This window comes from Rhinolophus sinicus, linkage group LG05 (assembly GCF_036562045.2).
Source record: "Rhinolophus sinicus isolate RSC01 linkage group LG05, ASM3656204v1, whole genome shotgun sequence".
In the NCBI taxonomy this organism is placed as follows: domain Eukaryota; kingdom Metazoa; phylum Chordata; class Mammalia; order Chiroptera; family Rhinolophidae; genus Rhinolophus; species Rhinolophus sinicus.
The window spans coordinates 143,326,407-143,348,759 of NC_133755.1; positions in this window are offsets into that span (position 1 = coordinate 143,326,407).

Consider the following 22,353-nt stretch of genomic DNA (forward strand, 5'->3'; position numbering starts at 1 on the left):
CTTAGCTGAGTATCCAGAAATAGTAAGCACTCCACAAATGTTATCCATCAACACCAACTGTCCCGTCTACATTACCATTACCGCATCACACATGGGGAAACTAAGGTTCTCAGCGACTAAGTTTTCTCAGGTCAAACAGCTACAAAATAACAGTCAGAATTTGAACAGTCTTCCTTATTCAAAAGCTCCTGTTCTAAATGCCTATTACACCTTTTTACTCTGCTTTTAATTTCCCTTAATAATTCAGCAAATACATCTAATGCAACTGATATTGGCTATAAACAGTGAAAATATGCAAAGATATATCCCTTGCTTCAAGGAACTTGTAGTCTACTTGGGGCTATAATGCATAAACATGCATACACTAAAATACGCTGCAGATTAATGTGGCCTTTTAAATACAGAGAAGATAATAAATAATTAAATTTATAGATTTAAGTATCTCTAATGCACAAGAGTAAGTAAAAATATGGCCTAAGAGAGTAAGCACACATGTGGGAGCTCAGAGGAGGAAGGTATGACTTCTAGCAGGGAGAAACAAGGAGGGTTTCATGCAGGAGGCAGCTTGCCTTAGGGCCAACCATTTTTCTATCTCTGCAGCAAGCTATAGGCAGTTACTCAGGTTCCATATCAACACTGCTTCAAGATCAGTGTTGCATCCTGACCACATTCATCATGTCACTTTGATGTTCAAGTACTTACACTAAGTGTGGCACGGTGTATGTCAGAAAGGCCATAGTATCAGGGGTAAAAAGTACTCTACCGCTTCCAGCAAGCTAGGTAACTATGTGAATTTCTGTTGCCTCCTCTGTAGTGAGAAAAGAAATAAGCTACAACAGTACACTTTCATGCCATTAGTTAGTATTACCAGAAATTCTTATTGTCAGTAGTAGAAATTCTTAACACTAACCCTAATAAAGCTTGTGAAAATCATTTGGCCAAGGTGAGTTAGCAAATAAATATTAAAAGGAGCTTAATGCAAGGCAAATTAGTAAATAAACATGGAGCTTAAGGCAAGTTTTCTGTCTCTACTTCCACTTATGATAATCTATTGAATACAATTCAAACCGTGGAGTTTTCCTCAGTCAGACTGTTTCAGAAGGTGGCTCTATTTTATCTCTTTCAATTATATTATTCATGTCTCCCCATCCACTACAATTCACTTAAGTAGCCAGTCCATGACATCTCCAAGAGTCATGATCATTATAATTACAAGAACTTTGCTCATGTTATTCTACTGGAAAGTAATGTTATCCTTTCTCTTCTAACCAGACCAGTTCTTATTGTATATATGACAACCTTCCACCATCAAGCTTTCACAACTTGTGCAAAAATGGGTCAAAATTCGTATGACTATTATTGTTTATATCACATAATTTAGCATAACTAGTTTTGAATTATTTTATACATTTCTGTCTTTTCTCTCAATAATATTTTAACTCCATTTTTTGGTTTTAATATATTTTCTTAGTGATTAACGATTATTATCTGAAAGAGCATAAAATATGATTATAGATGGGGGAAACAAGAGGGATATCAGCAAATTTACCTTCAATAAAGGTAAAGTAATTGGATCAAAATTATTCTGGATGCTTAAATATCCAATATCATGCTCTGAAATAGTGGTCAATATAAAAGATATTTATTCACTCACTTTTTAAATTAAAATAGTTAGTGAGAATCAATTAGGGGCTAATCATTGAGTTAAACCCTACAGATACAACTACAGCCCAACCCATGATTGAAAACTTACATAGGGATACAAGAAATTGAAGATATAATCAAAATTCAGTGGGACTGAGATATAAGCAGTGGGTAGGGCAGTATGTAAATAGTTGGGACTAACTCAGTCCTAGGGATTCAAGAAGGCTTCTTAGTGGAAGAACATATAACCAGAGTTTCTAAAGAGAAAGATCTGGATTATGTATATATCAGAGTCCTACAGAATACAAAGAGAGATAATAGAAAATTTGTAGATTTGTCAGTAGTTTAACATAGCATACATACAGAATGACTGAGGGTGGCATAAGGAAAATAAAAAAGGGGATAAAATGAGAAGAAATAATATCAGTTTCCACTGGATCTAACACTAAAAGATAAACATATTTAATTTAATTTGGTAAATATCTGCTCTTAACTAAGTACCTGAGAACAAGATAAATTAATTATCCATCTGCTCAATTCTACAGCACATCTAAGAGACAAATATATTCATTCCTATGCTGCATGTTGACAAAGACATAATATCTTCTATACTTGAAATTGTCTCTGTTTGGTGTTTTTGAAATTTAAAAGTAATTCTTGTTTATTTAAAAATTAAATAAATGTGTACAATGGCAAAGCTAAATATTTCCTTCCCACATGAGTACACCATTCTCCTAGCTCACACAAATATACACAAGACTGTACACACAAATATAGGGGTTAGGCTTGTTTGACCTGATTTTTTTCCACTTCATATCTCATAGACATATATTTCAATTCATACAAATTTATTTTTATCCTTTATTATAGCATACAAAATTTAATGTTCTGTTATTGTTTTTTTTTAAATGAAGATGTTTTTGTTCTTTTCTTCTTGATCTCATAACTCCAATTCTTACTCTTGATCCACATTTCCCTTTCTTCAAGTCAAGTAACATAGGTTAATTTGTGGGTCTATGTATGTATGCATATGACTAGTTTAATGGGCTGAATTCACTTAGCAGACAAATGGATTTTCACTTCTTTGAATTACATTTTTAAAGTGGTATAATATAATAGTGTTGTACATATGTTTCATTTATTCAGCAATTTTTAAATATAATATTCAAAATGAATATGCATATGTCAACTTTACTTTGTAAACTATATATATATTATATGTATCTAGCACATAAGTATATATCTATTAATGATATATGTCTAGTATATACATACATCGAGTATGTATACATATCTAGTACATATATCTAGTATGACACACATATGCTTTACAAAAAAAGTTGACATAAATTCATTTTGAAAATTATATTTGAAAGTTGCTGGACCAATAAAACACTAATAATATAATACTTTGAATACATATAAATATCATACCATTTTAAATATAATATATAATTATATATTAGAAAAAATAACATGACTAATAGTGTGTACGCTCAGATCACTAAGTTATATCAATATATGTGTATATATACATTTAGCTTCGTGTCATTTTTTCAGTATATTGATTTTCTTGAGAACAGTATGCTGGGGTAGTTTTTTAATATTTACTTCACAGCTCTCTGCTAAGTGCATTCTCAAGAGTTAATCAATGAAGAAAATGCATATAATATACTCACAATGTATTCAAATCAACACATCCTTCCCTCTTTGACTTTTGGGCTAATTATACCCATCATCCTTCTCTATGGACACCTAAACTCAATAGTTGTAGGTGAATAAGTTTGTTTCTCTTTTCTCTTTTCAATTTTCCAGATAAATTTTGTTTTTTTAATTCCTATTTCTGACTTTTTTAAAACAAAATAGCTATAAAGTATCCATATCACCTGATTTTTAAAGCATTTCTTTTTAGTGAAGATACTATATAAGAAACTTAGAAGTCATAGGCCTTTAATGAAATTATAGTGTACTTCTATGTCAATGCTATAGCAAGTGACTCATTTTCATCAAGTGCATAGTTGCATTCATTAGCATTATTAATTTTAGCTTAGATTTTGCTCTTTTTTCCCCAGTTAATCTATTCATCTAATAATCATACTTCCATTCTCTAACTTTAGGAAGCTGCTTAAAAACTTCAGTGATTCAGAAAAATTCCCACTGCAAAAGGAACATGTTATTGTAAAACTTGTAAAGTATTAAAATCTGTAATAAAATAATACCAACAAAGATGTACATATATATATATTTCATTGTGCAAAGTGCAAATCTATTATGTCAACAGATCCAAATACAGTTATACACCACTTAATCATGGCATGCATTCTGAGAAATGTGTCATTAGGTGATCTCATTATTGTGCAAACATCTAGAGAGTGCACTTACACAGATGTAGATGGTATAGTCTTTACACACCTAGGCTATATGGTCGAACCTATTGCTCCTAGGCCAAATCTGTACATCATGTTGCTGTACTGAATACTATAGGCAATTGTAATAATGAGAAATATTTGTGTATCTAAATATATCTAAATACAGAAAAGGTACAGTAAAAATAAAGTATAAAAGATAAGAAATGGTCCACCTGTATGGGGTACTTACTGTGAATGGAGCCTGCAGGACTGGAAGTCGCTCTGGGTGAGTTAATAAGTGAGTAGTGAGTGAATGTGAAGGCCTAGGACATTACTGTACACTACTTTAGATTTTATAAACACTGTACACGTAGGGTTCCCTAAATTTATAAAACAATACAAGATTAAATCAGGCACAAGAGAAAATGATGCAATCAAGAGATGCGGTAAACATGAGCTATATGAATATGCTACCGGTGTAACAGGGAATAATAATGTTATATAGAAAATTTTTTTTATATATAAGTATAAAGAATACACTCTAAAATAGCGATAAAAACTATATTGTAATAAATACAGAAACCAGTAAAATAGCCATTTATTATCATTTTCAAGTGTTATGTACTGTACATAATTATGCGTGCTATACTTTTATAAGTCTAGGTATGTTTACACCAGCATCACCACAAACACATGAGTAATTCATTGTACTACAACATTAGGACAGCTATGAAGTCACTAGGTGATATGAATTTTCAGCTCCATTATAATCTTAATGGACTAGCTTCGTATACATGGTTTATTGTTGACTAAACAGTAGTTTAGTCATGCTAAAAGTTTGTTATGCTGTGATGACTGCAATAATCTCTCTAATGGAAAACTAAGGTCATTTTTCAGATATTAAAATTAAAAGTCACAAACATTAAAGTCTCCAAAATAATTGTTTAATAATAGAGAAAAGTCTAGAACATAACACTCAAACCCTAGAAATATTTTCAGATACTTTAAAAATTCACCAAACCCTTTTGCCTGTAATTGCATTCTTTGAATAGAAGCAGCCAAGAATATTTGAGGAAAACTTTAACATACTCACTAATGTATCTTAAACTTCACAACCAATTGTGAAATAGAGCACATAGAACACTTAAGATAAAAAATACATATGTTAAACACTTCCTGTGTTACAGGCACTGTTACAGCTGTCAGAGAATTTTTAAAATACAGTTCTTATATTCAGTGAAGTAACAATCTACTAGGGAAAGTGGATCCATAGGAAAATAATTTTATGTATGTTATAATAATATAAAACAATGGGGTAGGTATCTCACAGAGGGACCCGTCAGTGGTTCTGAAGAACAGGAGGATCAATTGGTTTGACATCAAGAGATGGGGTCATCTTGGGTATAGGGGAATAAGAAGAGAACATGGCTAAATTTAGAAGCTACCTTCTATGGACTTTTAGAAAATATGCTGGTGAATTTAAAAGGAAGATTTTTCCAAGTAATAAAATGTGGAAAAATCATTTTTATTTTTTTAGTTTAGCATTCTATCACAGCTAATCTGACAATACACCTCATCTGTTACTAGTCAGTATCTAACGCAACAAGCGTAAACTTGGATCGTCCTGTGGAAATCCAGATTTAGGGTTGCCATAGCTTCTCTCCAAAGACAAAAACAATGTAGTATAAACAAGACCTACAAAGAGCAATATTATTATATTCCTTCTCAGAAGCTACTCTGCCATCCCTACCCATATATCATGTAATGCTATCATACTGCTTATTTATCCAAGACTAAACTCTGGGGATCATTCTAGGCCTTCCCTATCTACTCCATAGCCCTACTATGATACAGATCATCTAAAATATGTCTGCTGGCTCTGATCCCTCTCTCCATCACCATTGCCACTACCATAAACCAGACCTTGTCATCTTATTCCTAGACTTTTTCAATGCCTGCGAACCAGTTGACTCTCCTTTAGCTTTATTCCTTTATCCTCAGATCAAATGATCTGAAATCCATGCCCGGTCATGGTATTCACTGATACTTTAGGTTTAGTACATACATATTGGCTGGGTTGTAGGCCTTTCTGGTTTGTCCCTCCCATCAGTCTACATTCTGTCTGTTTGCATCCTCTCACTCTACTCCAGAGAATTAATGATATATCCTCAAACACAGCATACCATTTTCCCACCTTTGAACTTTCTATATGCTGTTCCTTCTGCCGGGAATTTCTCTCTTCTTTGTCTTCTTCAAGATCATCAAAACTCTGTCAAAAGTCATTTAATCTCTCTCCCTCCCTCTTTTTTTTGATAATCATAAATAAGAGTAAATCACTTCCTGTTCTTTATTGCCATATAAATTGAATAAACATTTATTTATGCACTCATTGTACTATATTGCATTTGTTTATTTATATATCTCTTTTCTACTTGATTGTCAGCTATGAATACAGGGAGGGCAAAATTGCATTTTCAATTGACACAAAGTAAGCCATCAATATATGTGATGAATTTTACTCACTGTCAAAACAAGGTGGTATGCATGGAATGATGTGGCTCATTTGCCAATCAACAATAAACAGGATCAATTCAAAAGGTCTTGCAAATGCTTATTATCCACACACTCACTTCATTCTTTCTATGAAAATATATTTAAGAAAAGATAATTAACAAATTAACAGCATTACAAATATATCTGGATCTGATGGTAATTTTGTATATCATATTTTCAGTAGAACTCTCTTCAGAGAAGTAGCACATAGATGATCAATTTCTAATTATAAACAAAAGCATAAGTCATTTATAATCATTGGTTTTTAGTTGGATCATTTGTGTAACAACAATGTGCATTTGCTATCTGACCCCCAAGCAGATGCATTCGTCATGAAAGTCCTCCTTATTAATACTAGTAATGCAAGATGGCGCAGGGATGGCCATAAGAGGACAATGGAAAGGGAGGGAAGGAGGTATTTTAATATAATTTATAGCAACTTTATATAATAATTATATTAAAATTGCAAACAGATGAACTATTAATTCATTACATATTTATTATTTGCTTGGAATAAAAGAGAATCCTGTGTGCTCTTTCTAGTTCGCTTGGGTAGATTAATTGTATAATGTCAAGAATGTATTTTTAAATATCCAGAGAGGGCCTAGTGTATATACAAGTTATTGTGATTTAACATTAAAAAACAGAAACTGCTCTACAAACCATAAATTTAACTACTTCATAAAGCTAAAAGATTTCAGAGCTATTACACATATTATGAAAAATCCTACAATTTTTTACTTGAAACTAGAGAAAGACTGCTCGTTTCACAACTACTAAGGCTGAGGAGCCTAATTAATTTTTCTACTTTTTGTCTAAACTACAACCTGACTCCACAGACTGCATGACTACAAATGTATTTATGGCATCAGCTCCCCCAGGAAGTCTATGAAAGCCAAGTTCATCATCCTCGCTGTGACAAGGAGCTACAGAGGTCACCAGGAACACCTCTGTCCTTGGAGAAAAACAAAACAAAACACTGCAGAAAGAAAAAGCAGTAAGTTACTTTAACCTCTGGACTTTTAAAATTCTGGAAGACATACTGAAAATCATGTGCTCTATAATTACAATTCTCTGACAAAAACAGATCAAAATTATCAAACTGTACTTAATCCATAACTACAGCTAACTTTTAGTGAATTAATGGAAATCTGAACTTTATATTGAATTATATCTCTTAGGATAGTGTATGGAAGTTGAAGAAAAGTTAGAAAGCATGCCTTTGACTGTGAATCTAATACACCAAAATGAAACACTTTCAAAATCATATATACAAAAGGCACTCTAATTTCCATGTTAAAGTATTTTGATACAGGATTATATGAAATTTAGGGGTGGTCACATTCTTTATAAGTTAATGATTCCTTTTTTTCTTTTTCTTTTTAATTATAAGACATGTTTCAGCTGTCTCCCCGTAGTCCTGGTTTATTTACAGTAGCCCCAAATGGAAAAACATAAAACAAATGTTCATCGACTGGTAAATGGATATACAGATAGTGTATATCCACTGGAATTGTATATACTATACAGTGGAATACTACTCCACAATAAAAAGAATGAACTACTCATAAATGCAACAACATGAGTGAAGCTCAGGAAAGAATATGGGGTGGAAAAATATATTTGAAGAAATAGTGAGTTATTATTTCTCAAATGTGATGAAAAAGTTTAACCTACGTATCAAAGAAAAATTTTTTTAAAGCAGGATAATACAGAAAACCACACCTTAAAACATCAGAGACAAATCCCTTAATATAAAAGTAAACAGAAAATCTTAAAAATATCCAGATTAAAATGACATTATGCATACCATGGTTGCCTATGTAGAAGACAAAATATAAGAAGTAAACAAATGTCTCCTCATAAACAATGCCAATATGAAGACAATGGTTTAACAACTTTAAGGTGTTAAAAGAAAAAAAGAAAAAAAAGTTAGTCCCAAATTGTATATCCAGTAAAATTATCCTTCAAAAAATGAAGGCATCTTAGATTTTAAAAACTGATAGAATTTATTACCAGTGGACCTGCAGTAAAAGAAATGTAAAGGAAGCTTTTCAGGCTACAGGTAAACGATACCAAATAAGAAACTCAGAGCTACAAAAAGCAATAAAATTATCAGAAATGGTATGTGGATACATATTAAAGACAACCTATAGCTATAAAATGTTTAACAAGACAAGGGAAAAGTAGCAAATCTAGGCACCCAACATCCCCTTCCTTGGTCCTTATATCCATATCTTTTCCAATTCAACACATCATTTAGAAAACCTTGAAACTTAAATTAATAAACTTTTACCAATTTCTTCAAATACTCCCAGATTGTTCTATTGCTTACTTCCTTGACTGAATGGCAAAAGATGAAATATATGTATATTTGTACATATATGTGGCATAGTATAATGTATATAATGTCACCGTATAGTGCATATAATGTCATATATAATATATAATAGGAAATTAGCAAAAATGAAAAAAATTTGTTTTTATTAACTTTTTAGTATAGCCTGTACACATTTAAGACAAGGTATTGAAAAAGCCCAAGTTATATTTATGAAAGTCCTAGGAAAATTTCAAATCTCTGTAAGAAATCTTTTAACTTTAGGATTCAGTCTATCCTAAATCAAATTTAGAAAGAAAAAAAGTGCAAGGAACATAAGAATATGCTCTTTATAATTATATTACATTATAAACACATACAATATATATTAGTGTGCAACTATAATAATCATTTTATTTAGTCAGAAAATTTCTACAAGTATTAAACACTAATTTCTGAAGAAGAATCTAAATTAAAGAGACTGACTAGCATTTAAGCTCCCTTTAAAGAGAAGGAAAGAACGATTTGAATGTGAATCTTACTGTGAAACTAATTGACCTAAAGGACTGGCTTAAATTTTAAAACCAAGCATCAAATAGTTCTATATTTAGATTTAAAAAAATCATGTTCTCCTTTATTATCATTTTTCTCCTCCTCCCTATGTCTCTTTTTAAAATATTTAAATAAGTTTCTTAAATTTTTACATAGACATGATGATATTAACAGTACTTTTTATAATCTAATTTTTTTCTAACTGCATTAAAGTTTAATGCAGTCTGGCAATGGCAATTCTAACAAAAACATAATCTGCATAAAACATGAGGCAGCATGAAGCAGAGTTATTCAGAAGGGATTCAGGCTTCTGGGGTTAACGCTCACCATTTAATTCTGTGCCGTGAAAACACACACAAGTTTACAATTCAGAATTAATGAAAGTTTCATTGTTTCAGTGGTGCCTCAGTCATATGTCTTTCTTCTATTTAGATGCTTCCAGCTGTTCAGATCTCAGATAAGTAAGTGTACATACTGCAGAGCTTGCCAAATCTGACACCGATTAGACATGTCAGCCAACATCCTCATGAATTTCAAACTATAATACACTCTTTAAATTTTTTAAAGGTCCCCTAATATTAAAATAAATCTCACATTATTAAACATAGCTCTAATGAATTTAGCCACATCACATATATACAGGTATTTGCAATGTGCTGTATTAATATAACTATGATCAGTCATCAGTTACCTCCTGTTTTAGCTACAGAAAATTGCATGCAGAAGAGAAGACACTGATTTGGAGGAGCTCGAATTTTTATTTTAAAACCTAGGACCTGAAAAACAGAAGGCCTGAAAGGCAGCCATTACTTCAGGATAAGAGAACTTCCATTTTCTGCCAGGGTCTAATGAATCCTATCTACCCACCTAAAACACAAGAACTGCTAGGAGTGAGCCGCTTCTCCCCTCACAAAATAAGGAAAACAAGCATAAGCTCTAATTCTTACTAAGCTTGCTCAGCTATTTTATTTCATTTATTTGTTTATTGTTTGATTGGTTTGTCAACTGGAAAGGTAATTATGTTGGTGTTCATGAATTTGTTTTTAAATAAAACTGTAATCCACATGGGAAATCAGTCACTTTGACAAATACAATTTTGCTTTCCTCCCATGCAAGTTACCTACCAGTACGTCTATCTTAAACTTATTCTAAGCTATTATGAAGTTAATAGCAAACTTTTGCTTACATCTCTTGTTTTACTCCCAAGGGTTAATTTCTCAAATTCAGAAATATATAGGTGAGAAAGAAAAACAATGCTGAATAATCTGTTTGGTTCTTTCAACTCAGCCTTACACTAGAGCCAAGCCCCACTGCACTGTTCCGGTATTTATTGGTACCTGAAGCAGGCAGTGGTCACATTCATGCACCACAAAACTCAGTAGAACTCCTTGCAGACATATTAAACATTTTGGATCTGTTATTTAGTTGAGAGGGCAACAAATTCAACACCACCACCACCACCCGCCTCGTTTCTTCCAGATTTGACTGCATTTTGTCTCCTGCTGCCTCATCTTGTTTATCCTTGAGCACGATTGGAGGGAGAGATTTCTACTTGCCAAAATGGCAAGAGATCACTTAGGAAGTTTCCCCCAAGTCTGCATTTCTATAAAATGTACTACTATTATCTGTGGAGGAATAGATCACTGCAATGCAAAGCCAATAGTTCCAATTTGCATAAGAAAGCATTGTAATGTCAAAGCAGAATTTCAGTGTGAAATGAAAAAAGACACTGTTGGGCTTGACAGAAATGATCTTTTTTGTTTACAAGTCTCAAGAGGACTTCCCTGGAGAGAACCCATGCTGATATCCTGTATCAGCTCACCTAGTACAAGAGGATATAAACTGAACACAAAGTGGAAGCCAATTTTATTGTAAAATTTTTCATTGCTGAGATTGACTCACAAGAGGCTCATTTTCTTGTGGGTCCCAAAGGATGGTAGTCACGCAGCTTTGTTTAAGCAAACTCATTACTGTGCAAGCCGTGCCACATAAACCTTCCATCTAAAACAATAGATTCTATAGTATAAACACACTTCTTTAAACAATCACTTTAAACCAAAGAGAAGCTGCAGTTACAGCAGGAATCAAGACATTTCTCATAAGTACTGTTAACATAGGCAACAAGGCAGACTTCTTTATATCTACATGTTTTTGAGTGCTTGCTATGTGCTAAGTGATTTAAATGTATACGGATGCTTTGCCTCTCCCAACATGTGAATCTGTGCCATTCTCTGTGAGCTCAGGCTCAGAACTCAGATTACCTGGGTAAGGGTCTTTCCTCCTTCATTTGCAGCTGTGTGTGTCCATATACATATGAATTATGCTAAACTGCAGCTCCACATCTGTAAACTGAAGTGTCAAAGAAAAATTACATTAATGGAGTTAAATAGGTAAAGAAGACTTACGTTCAAGATTATTTCAATAGAGGTCAAAACTATTCCAAGAAGGGAGACAGACTGAACAGAATTCCGCTGAAATAAATGACAGGAGGGTTTTTAAGTCCTGAAGCGAGCTTATAGAAAAGTACTGGAGGACATTGGGAGAGGTTGGTCAATGTAATTAGGCCATCTGCATTTCCTCCCCACCAGCTTCTTGAGATACAATTGCAATATAACATTATGTAAGTTTTAAAGTGTACAATGTGATAATTTGATACACTTATATAAAAATGATTACCACAGTAGGAGTAGTTAACACCTCCATCACCTCATATAATTATCATTTCTTTTTTTGTGCTGAAAACATTTCAGATCTATTCTCTTAGCAACTTTCAAGTATATAGAACGTATTGTTAACTACAATCACAATGTTGTATATGAGATCCTCAAATTTATTAATGTTATAATTTGAAGTGTGTGACCTTTTACTGACATCTCCTTATTTCCTCCACCTCCAATCGCTGGAAACCACCATTCTACTCTCTGTTTCTGAGTTCTGTTTTGTTTTAGAATCCACATGTAAGTGATATTACATAATATTTGTCTTCTCTGTCTGACTTACTTAATTTAGCATAATACCCTCAAGTTTAATCTATGTTGTCACAAATGGCAGGACTAGTGCCATTAGGCTGAATAATATATATACCGTGTTTCCATGAAAACAAGACCGGGTCTTATATTGATTTTTGCTTCAAAAGACGCATTATGGCTTATGTTCAGGGGATGTCATCCTGAACAATCAAGCTAGGGCTTATTTTCTGGTTAGGTCTTTTATTTTTGGGAATACACGTTTTCTGGTTAGGTCTTATTTAAGACCTAACCAGAAAATAAGCCCTAGCTTGATATATATATATACATATATATACATATATATATATATACACATATATATACATATATATGTGTAATATTATATATAATATATATAATATAATACATATATATGATATATATGTATTATATATATATATATATATATATATATATATAATGACTTCTGCTATATCTATTCATCCATAGACAAGATAGGTAGTCTCCATGTCTTGGCTATTGTGAATAATGCTGCTATGAACATTGGGATGCAGATATCTCTTCAAGATCCTGTTTTCATTTCCTTCAGTAGTATTATTGCATCATATGATCGTTCTATTTTCAAGTTTTTGAAGAGCCTCCATATTGTTTTCTATAGTGGCTATACCAATTTGCATTCCCACTGTAGTATTCAAAGGTTCTCATTTCTTCACATCCTCACCAATAGTTGTTATTCCTTGCTTTTTGGATGGTAGCCATCCTAACAGGTTTAAGATGATATCTCATTGGTTTTGATTTGTGTTTCCCTGATGATTAGTGATATTGATCATCTTAGTCATGTTGGTCAGGAGATAATAAGAGTAATTTTCCATGATTGCTCTAGGATTGAGGTTGATAATGCCTATTAACTTATCATCATTGTAGTTGACATAGAGTAGGCATTCAAAATATAACAGTGGTTGTTGATCACTAATTATCATATTAATATCAGTTTTATCTTTCCTCACTACCATTCCAAATCATCCCCTTGTTAATCATCACAGATATTAAATACTCCATTGTTTGAAACACCCTTCATCCTCAAAGTCTGCATGTATCATTTTCTTCTCTCACTTTTTGCTAAGATCACCAAGGCCAGAGATTTCCAAACTCTTGTTCTGTGATGCCATTAGTGTCTCAGTATTTTTTTTTCACAGCAAACCTAAGCCAAATGAAATACATAACAGTTCTATTTAGTAAGGAATTAGATCCAAACAACCTGAGTTTTTAGATCCTAACAACTTAGTAGTAGTTTGAAAATAATAAAAATAAAGTTAAAAGATAACATTTTTACTTCATTTTAAAATAGCCACAGTTACTTGCTAATGGGATCTGTGTGTACCTGGGCACTATGTATCGCCTCAAACCCTAGAGTTAGATTGTATAATTTAATCTTCATTTCTTGTTCTACATTGTTTGTTTGTTTGTTTTTTTAAGCAATATTTTATTTTTATCACAACAACCACTAAAAACCTAGCTTCGCAAAGATATAACATCATCAAAAGGAAAGTAGTATAATCTGAAATTAAAACTACTAGGAACTACCTTGAGTTAGTAATTCACAGTGTCTTATAGATATTGCTGTATTTCTCTCAATAAATTTAAAATATTATGCTGGGGGCCTGTGAGTTCACTGTGACACTCAAGGACATCTCAGGACTTATTTAAAAACTGAAGATCTAGGCATGTCAAAAGTATCCTTCTCCCAAACCATTCACCTCTGATCAGTAATCAACACTTGTCTATCCTGCCATTTTAATGTCATTTATTTATTCTCTATACCTACTGCCACTCCATTCCTTCATCCACTCTCAGTTGGCTTGCTGGATATGCTGTCAACCCCAAGTTCCCCCTACCCAACCTATTTTCCTTCTTTCTTCCAGAATTTTCATTGAAAAATCCAAATCTGATTGTGTCATTATTTGACACTGAAATTTTTCAGTGCCTCTTCTGCTTTCATGATCTGAAACCTGTGAAATCGTAATACTGCCTGTTTTTCTCACCCTCTGTTTAAGCTGTACTCAGCTGCTTAGGAAGTCACCTGCTCTTGCTTACTTCATTGACACTTGTTGCTGCTTTCTGTTATTAAACATCTCTACAACTCTTTGTTTACCTGGCCAATACCTACATAATTTTCAAACATTAGTCCAGACATCAGTTTCCTGATGTTGACAATTCTTATTGTATCTTATTTGTCTGTGTGACTATGACTCTGTGAGTACCTTTATATGGACACTATCAAAACATATGATAATGTTTAGCCCAATAGCTAGCAATATTATTGGCTTAATAAAAATTTGCTGAAATACAAGTGAATAAATACAAATCAACTTAGTTAATGGAGAAATGTTATGCAAATATCCTTGTAAAGAACTTAAATTAGAATGAAGCTGTCTTCTAGAATAAGTTTCCAAAGAGGATGAACAATTTTCTTTTTTGGGAGGCGGGGGCAAGCTGCTCTATTACATTTAGCAGAAAAATCTATCAAATGTGATGACACTATATATTCTCTGAAAACAAAACTCAATTACATACAGAAGTTCACAATTCAAGCTATGACTATCATTCCTATCCGTGTCAGTGGTAAACCAACCCAGTCTAGCACTGCTGCAATGGTGTGTCCAGAACTGCTAACCTATAAGGTGCTACCATGCTAAAGATAAACATTTTTCCCCTAAAAGAAAGGCTCCAAATTAACAGGATGAGGGTCCTAAGGTTATCTAACAATAATCATTGTTTCTATGCTGAGGTCTCTGAATGAATGGCAAAATCTAGAAGTCAGTGAATCAAAAACTTAAGGGAACTTTAGAGATTGGGCTTTCAGAGACTGCAAGAGCAAAAATTCATCCTAACTAAGCATGTTTCCAGTAAGGTAAATACAGTCACTGAGTATTATAAAGGAAATTCTGTTCTTTGCCCATAGCAATGAACTTCTGTTCAACCTCATACAATCCACTCAACCAGAAAATTATTAAAAACTTTTGCTTTCTTCCTTATGGGGACTATCTGGAGAGACATGATCCAACCATCACACAGATCATATATTTTGTGGTTTCAAACTCCTCCTAGCATCATTTCGGTAAATCAATGAAATTACAAAATATTAATCTCTTAAATTGGCTCTATGATTTCTTTCTACCAGATTAATCAAAGCCCTGGTATTCTTTGCATAGGAAAAGCAGGATGGAGCTTCACGATTGGAATTTTTCCCTGGAATCACCATTGGAACGTTTCCCTGGAACCTCTAAACTCCAACCCTTTGAACCATTTATAGGGTGTCCAAATGGTCAAGTTGGATTCCTGGGGGGTAAATCAGAAAGTTTAAATGGAAAACCACCTTTTAATTATAATCTGGCACATCAGAATTCTGATTAGGAAACCTGATTCATGATGGATACCACTACTTTCGTATTGATGATTTCTCACATGTCTAAGTATAAACATTTTCATGATTCAATGGAAAAAGGGAACAACTAACCACCTAGCCACAAAATCTGAGTATCACTATTCCCCATTCATATTTAGAAAACATCCAGATTAGTTAAATGAGTACAGCTATGAGCCAACGGACACTCAAAAAAAAAAGAAGAAGAAAAGAAAGAACAAAGAGAGGGAGAGATGGAGAGGGAGGAAGGGCTGGAGGGAGGAAGACAGAGAGCAAAATAAAAGAAAAGAAAGAGTATTTAATAGTTTTTCAGGTTTATGGACAATTACTGGTAGCAGTGTGTTTTCTCAGATGCTCCCTCCAATGGATATCCAACAAAATGAAAGTGGTCTTTTTGTTTGTTTATTTGTTTGTTTGTTTGTTTGTTTTTAATCTTCAGCTATTGAAGAGGCTTCCAAGACACTGGAATGATGTTTACCTTCTGGGTACCCTGCCATATGGACAGCCAACAGAGCACGTGGATACATAAGCCTAGAGAGAAATACTGCTCTAACAAAAATCCTTAAAATAGCAAGTCTTAAGTTTTTCAGATTACTAATTTATTCATTCAACTATTTATTCATTTATTTAGTCAATATTTGAGAACCTTTTCTGTGCAAGGTAGTAAGCTAGGTGTTGGGGATACAGAGTGATAAGGTCTTAGTTCACAAGAAGCTTACATTATAATGGACATTTGATCAGAACTGCCTTTAAATCTGAGCCTCACATGTAAATGAAACTACATATAGCAAACAAAAAAGCAATTCATGAATTAAAGCACATGCAGGGAGCTTTTTACTCTCAAATTCTGGTGTTCAGCAATGATTCAGAACAACCTATAACCCTAAACACCATTCAGGTCCCATGGATATACCACATCTTATGCCATGACTTCAAAACACAAGTCCACTGTGTCTGAAGGCTGTTAACGTCTGTGTGTTATGTTGCTGGCAGAGTTAGTGAAGACAGACATTGCTTTGGAGTGGGGAGAACATTTAACTAGCATATGAATTTAGGTTAAGAACAAAGCAAACTTAATTGAATTGTAAAATCTTTCCTTCCAAATAGCATAGTGTAAGATTGTCTCACATATATAAAATAAAAAGATTTCCTGATGTACTGAGTATTCACTTCCTTGGTGAAGATCTGTTTCAAATCATGCTTCCAAATGTACTCAGAATTAGCACTGTAGTCACAAGAGTTTCCCATGGCAATATTTAGAAACATTAAACAAATCTTATTTCTCTTAAATTTGTCTCTGGAGCCAAAGCCCTAAAACTAAGGACATATAGACGAAGCCACCTCAAGACTGATAAAAGGGACAGAGATGTGGAACAGGATGGTCCCACACCTTTGTGTGATCATTAAAAATCTGGAGATATATCTCAGCTGTGGAGGTCACCCCCAGAGAAGCGAGGGGTGCCAGCTCCACACCAGGCTCCTCAGCTTAGTGTTTCAGTGCTGGGGAGAGAAATCTGCATAACTTTTGATCATGACTGAGTGAGACTAAGGAAAGCTGCAGTTCCAGGAGCTCCTCTTAAAGGATTGGTGTGCAGACTTACTCACTGATAGACTCACTGGCTCTGAGCTCTAGCATTGGGGCAGCAGCTCAAAAGATGCCAGGGACATATGGGGAGAACTAAAGTTTCCAATTTCAGGGCAAGAAACTTTCTCCTGGAAGGAAGAGCAGGCAAAAGCCATTGTTTCTCTGTTGAGCCCTCCCCCATCCCAGTGTGCAGATGCAGGCAGCCACCATATCTGAATCTCCATTCAACCTGGCTATCACCTTTCTTTCATCTCACCTGGTATTCTGAAACTCTGCCCCAGGCAACTTGCAGGCCTACCCAAGCAGCTTCCAGTGGCGTTTTCATACAAATGGCCAGCCCTAGCTCATGCTGAATACTTTACAAAAATCTCTCAAAGGTTCACAAAACCCAACAAGCAGCATCTGGCTTTGGGAGTGCCCCATACCTCTGGCTGAGCAGCCATAATTGGGGCACTAGTGACAGCTGGCCTCAGTTCACGACTTGGACTCGCAATGCACCTCCAAGCCCAGTATGGGCAACAGCCATCTGTAGATTGCTTTGTGGATCATGACAGGTGGCCCTAGGCAGAGCACAGGCTCTGACTGAGCATGGCCTGTAGCAGAACCCCTCTCAGAAGGCCTGGGGCTGGCACACCCAGTAGCCAGCTTCCTACCGAGCAAGAGCATCCATCATCCAGCCACCTCCAAGAATGACATACCCAAAGGGTGAACTCAGCAGGCATCAGAGCTCTGCTTAAGTGAATTCCGCCCCAATATGGTCAGCCCTTGTACCCACAAGGCCTCCACTGTAGTCACAGTCAGTCGTCACAATCAGACTGAGGGTCAATCTCTCCCATTGACGTGCCAACAGCAACCGAGGCTCAACTACAACAAAAGGGCACATACAACCCACACAAGGGACATCCTGGAGGACCCGGCTCTAGTGACCCAGGAGATTGCACCACTGGGTCCCACAGTCTCAAAGGTTCACAAAACCTAAACAAGCAGCATCTGGCTTTGGCATGTCTCAAAATCTGGTTGACCAGCCCGAAGCGTGGCACTAGTGTCAGCTGGCCTTGGTTTCTGGCTTGACTCTAGAGGCAACTTCAAGCCCAGTGTGGGGGGCAGCCATCTATGGATTGCTTTGTGGTTCATGCTAAGTGGCCCAGGGCAGGACACAGGCTTCAGCTGAACTTGGCATTGTGGTGGGACCCCACCCATGATGTCCTGAGGCCAGCACACCAGTAGCCAGCTTAGGATCAAGCTGGAGCACCACCTGGCTGCCTCTGTAGATGACACACTCCAGGGCAGACTCAGAAGGCACCAGAGACCTACTAAAGTGAATCCTGCTCCACAGGATCAGCTCCTCCAGTGCAGTCATGACCATTCCTCAAAACCAATCAGCCTGAGGGTCAATTCCTCTCACTGAAATGCAAACAGCAACAAAGAATCAACTACAATAGGGGGGCACACACAAACCATACAAGGTACACACCTGCAGCACTGAGCTCTGGTGACCACTGGGAGACTGTGCCACCAGACCTCACAGGACACCTGCTACATAAGGCCACACTATTGAGACCGAAAGACATAGCAGCCCTATCTAATGCACAGAAACAAACACAGGAAGGAAGCCAAAATGGGGAGACAAAGAAACATGTCTGAAATAAAAGACCAGGACAAAGCTCCATAAAAAAACAAACAACAAAAAATACTAAACAAAATGGAGATAAGCAATCTACCAGATGCAGAGTTCAAAACACTGGTTATAAGGATGCTCAATGATCTCAGGGAGAACTTTAACAAAGAGATAGGAAACATAAAAATGGAGATTTAAAAAAAAGAAGGAATCAGTCAGAAATGAAGAATACAATAACTGAAATGAAGAATACAATAGAGGGAATCAACAGTAGATTAGATGAAGCAGAAGATCAAATCAACAATTTAGAAGGTATGATAGCACAAAATACCCAATCAGAACAGCAAAAAGTATAAAGAATCCAAAAAATGAGGATACTTTAACGGGACTCTTGGACAATATGAGTGTACCAACATTCACATCATAGCAGTACCAGAAGGAGAAAGGAGAAAGCAAGGTATTAAATACCTATTTGAAGAAATAATAACAGAAGTCTTTCTTAACCTGGTGAAGGAAAGAGACATACAAGCCCAGGAAGCGCAGAGAGTCCCAAACAAAATGAACCCAAACAGACCCACACCAAGACACATCATAATTAAAATGCCAAAAGTTAAAAACAAAGAGAGAATCTTAAAAGCAGCAAGAGAAAAGCAGTTAGCTACCTTCAAGGGGGGCTTCCATAAGACGATCTGCTGATTTTTCAACAGAAACTTTACAGGCTAGAAGGAACTGGCATGAAATATTCAAAGTGATGAAAAGCAAGGACCTACACCCAAGATTACTCTGCCCAGCAAAGCTATCATTTAGAATTAAAGGACAGATAAAGAGCTTCCCAGACAAGAAAAAGCTAAAGGGGTTCATCACCACCAAACCAGTATTACAAGGAATGTTAAAGCAACTTCTTTAAGAAGAAGAAAAAAGAAAAGAGGCCAAAATATGAATAATAAAATGGCATAACTACATTTCTATCAACAATTACTTAAACGTAAATGGACTAAATGTTCCAATCAAAAGTTAGGGTGGCTAAATAGATAAGACAACAAGACACTTACATATGCTCCCTACAAGAGACTCACTTCAGATCAAAAGACACACACAGACTGGAAGTAAAAAGATGGGAAAATATATTTCATGAAAATGGAAACAAATAAACAAACAAAAAACTGGGGTAGCTATATTCATACTAAATAAAATAGATTTTAAAACAAAGAAGACAAGCAAGAGATAAAGAAGGACCTAGTAATCCCACTTCCAGGTATTAATCCAAAGAAACCCAAAAGCTACTTCAATGGGGTATGTGCATCCATATATTCATTGCAGAATTATTTACAATAGCCAAGATGTGGAGGCAGCCTGGGAGTCCAGAGTAAGTTATATATATATATATATATATGTTGCTCAGCCATGGAAGGGAATGGGTTCTTGCCATATTGCCATATGCAAGAACATGGATGGATGAATCTAGACGTTATTGTGCTGATTGGAATATGTCAGACAGAGAAAGGCAGATGCAATGTGATTTCATTTATATGTGGAATCTAAACGAAAAAAAACAAACAAAACTTAAATAAACTCATAGATACAGAGAACATGATGATGGTCGCCCAACGGGAGGGTGATTGGGGGTATGGGTGAAAAAGGGGAAGGGATTAAAAAATACAAATTGGTTGTTACATAGTAGTTATGGGGATGTAGGGTACAGCATAAGGAAAATAGTTAATAATAGTGTAATGTCTATGTACGGCGTGAGAAGTGTACTAGACTTAGGGTGATTGATGGGAGGGGTTTGGGAGGCAGAGTGAAAAAGTTGAAGGGATTAAGAAGTACAAATTAGTAGTTACTGAATAGTCATGGGGATATAAAGTAAAGCATCGGGAATATAATCAATGATACGGTATTATCTATGTATGGTGCCAGGTGGGTACTAGACTAGTCAGGGGTATCATTTCTTAAATTATACAAATGTCTATCCACTATTCTGTACACCTGAAATTAATATAAAAAGTGCTAAATGTCAACTGTAATTTAAAAATTTTTAAAGTGGGGGGAAAAGCTGAAGGGGAATAAGAGATTAAAATTCCAGCTATAAAACAAATAAGTAATGGGGATATAATATACAGCGTATGGAATATAGTCAATAATATTGTGACAGCATAGTACGGTGTCAGATGGTTGTTGGACTTGTCATGGTGATCACTTCTTTAGGTATATAAATGTTGAACAACTAAGCTGTATACCTGAAACTATTATAATGTTGTATATTAGCTATATTTTAATAAAAATCTTTTAAAATGTATGCTACAATGAATGAAAAAAATATATGATGCTTACTATATATGTTTCACTTTAATGTAGACTAAAAACTGATGATGGTAATAACTATATGATCGTCCTTCATGAGACTGTAAATACTCTCTCACATGTCTCCCTCCACTATTGTAGAATTTGTAGTCATTGTATACGTTAACCATTATAAATATACGAACTTGCTCTCATGTTTATCTTTGCCAAAAGATAACGAACTTTTTTTTTCAAATGAGTTGCTTGAATAGGAAAAAAATTAAAAACAATTTGACAAATCACAATTTCTTGAAAATTCATAAACTAATAGAAATAAATATACAGCTATTTGGAGCATGAAAAAATTTCATCAACTTTATAAGCTAACAATTATTCTCCTGTGGTATCAGCTTCATCTCACAAATATTTATTAATACCTGGGTAATTAGTTATATATATGGCTAAACCTTTATCGAATCTGGATCTAGTTCTTCAAGTAAACAGGATAAAAATACTCTCAATAATTTATTTGAGAGAACCACAGCTTTCCAATCAATCAACAGAGAGAGAAACAGGCAGAAAAATAGACACAGGGACTGTAGTATAATTGGCTTGTTTTTATAGCTTGAATGAATCCCAGGTATCTAGATTCAAGCTCAGAAAGGGAAGACTAATTGGCATAGAAACATTTTAATAGCATTCTCAAAATTCTGCTGTTACCCACACAAATGTAATCAGATTTGTATTTTCTATTTGTTAACCGCATCCATACATATAGCTGAATATTATTAGATTAAAAGGAATGCTAGAATCCATTTTGTCCTGGCTATCAGTGATTGTAAGTATCTCCCCTACAATATCCTGGGTCAACCAGAACTTCAAGGGATCAAGCCTGGCTTCCACCAAAAGCAGCTAATCAATTGTTAAACATTTAAACTGTTAAAATACATTCTCTTTTATTAAGTCAAATTTTACCTTCTTATACATTTTACCCATTGGTCTCTGCTCTTTTCTAGGAACCTCTGCGTGTACTCTGACTTCATTAAAGCCCCTATTAAAAAAT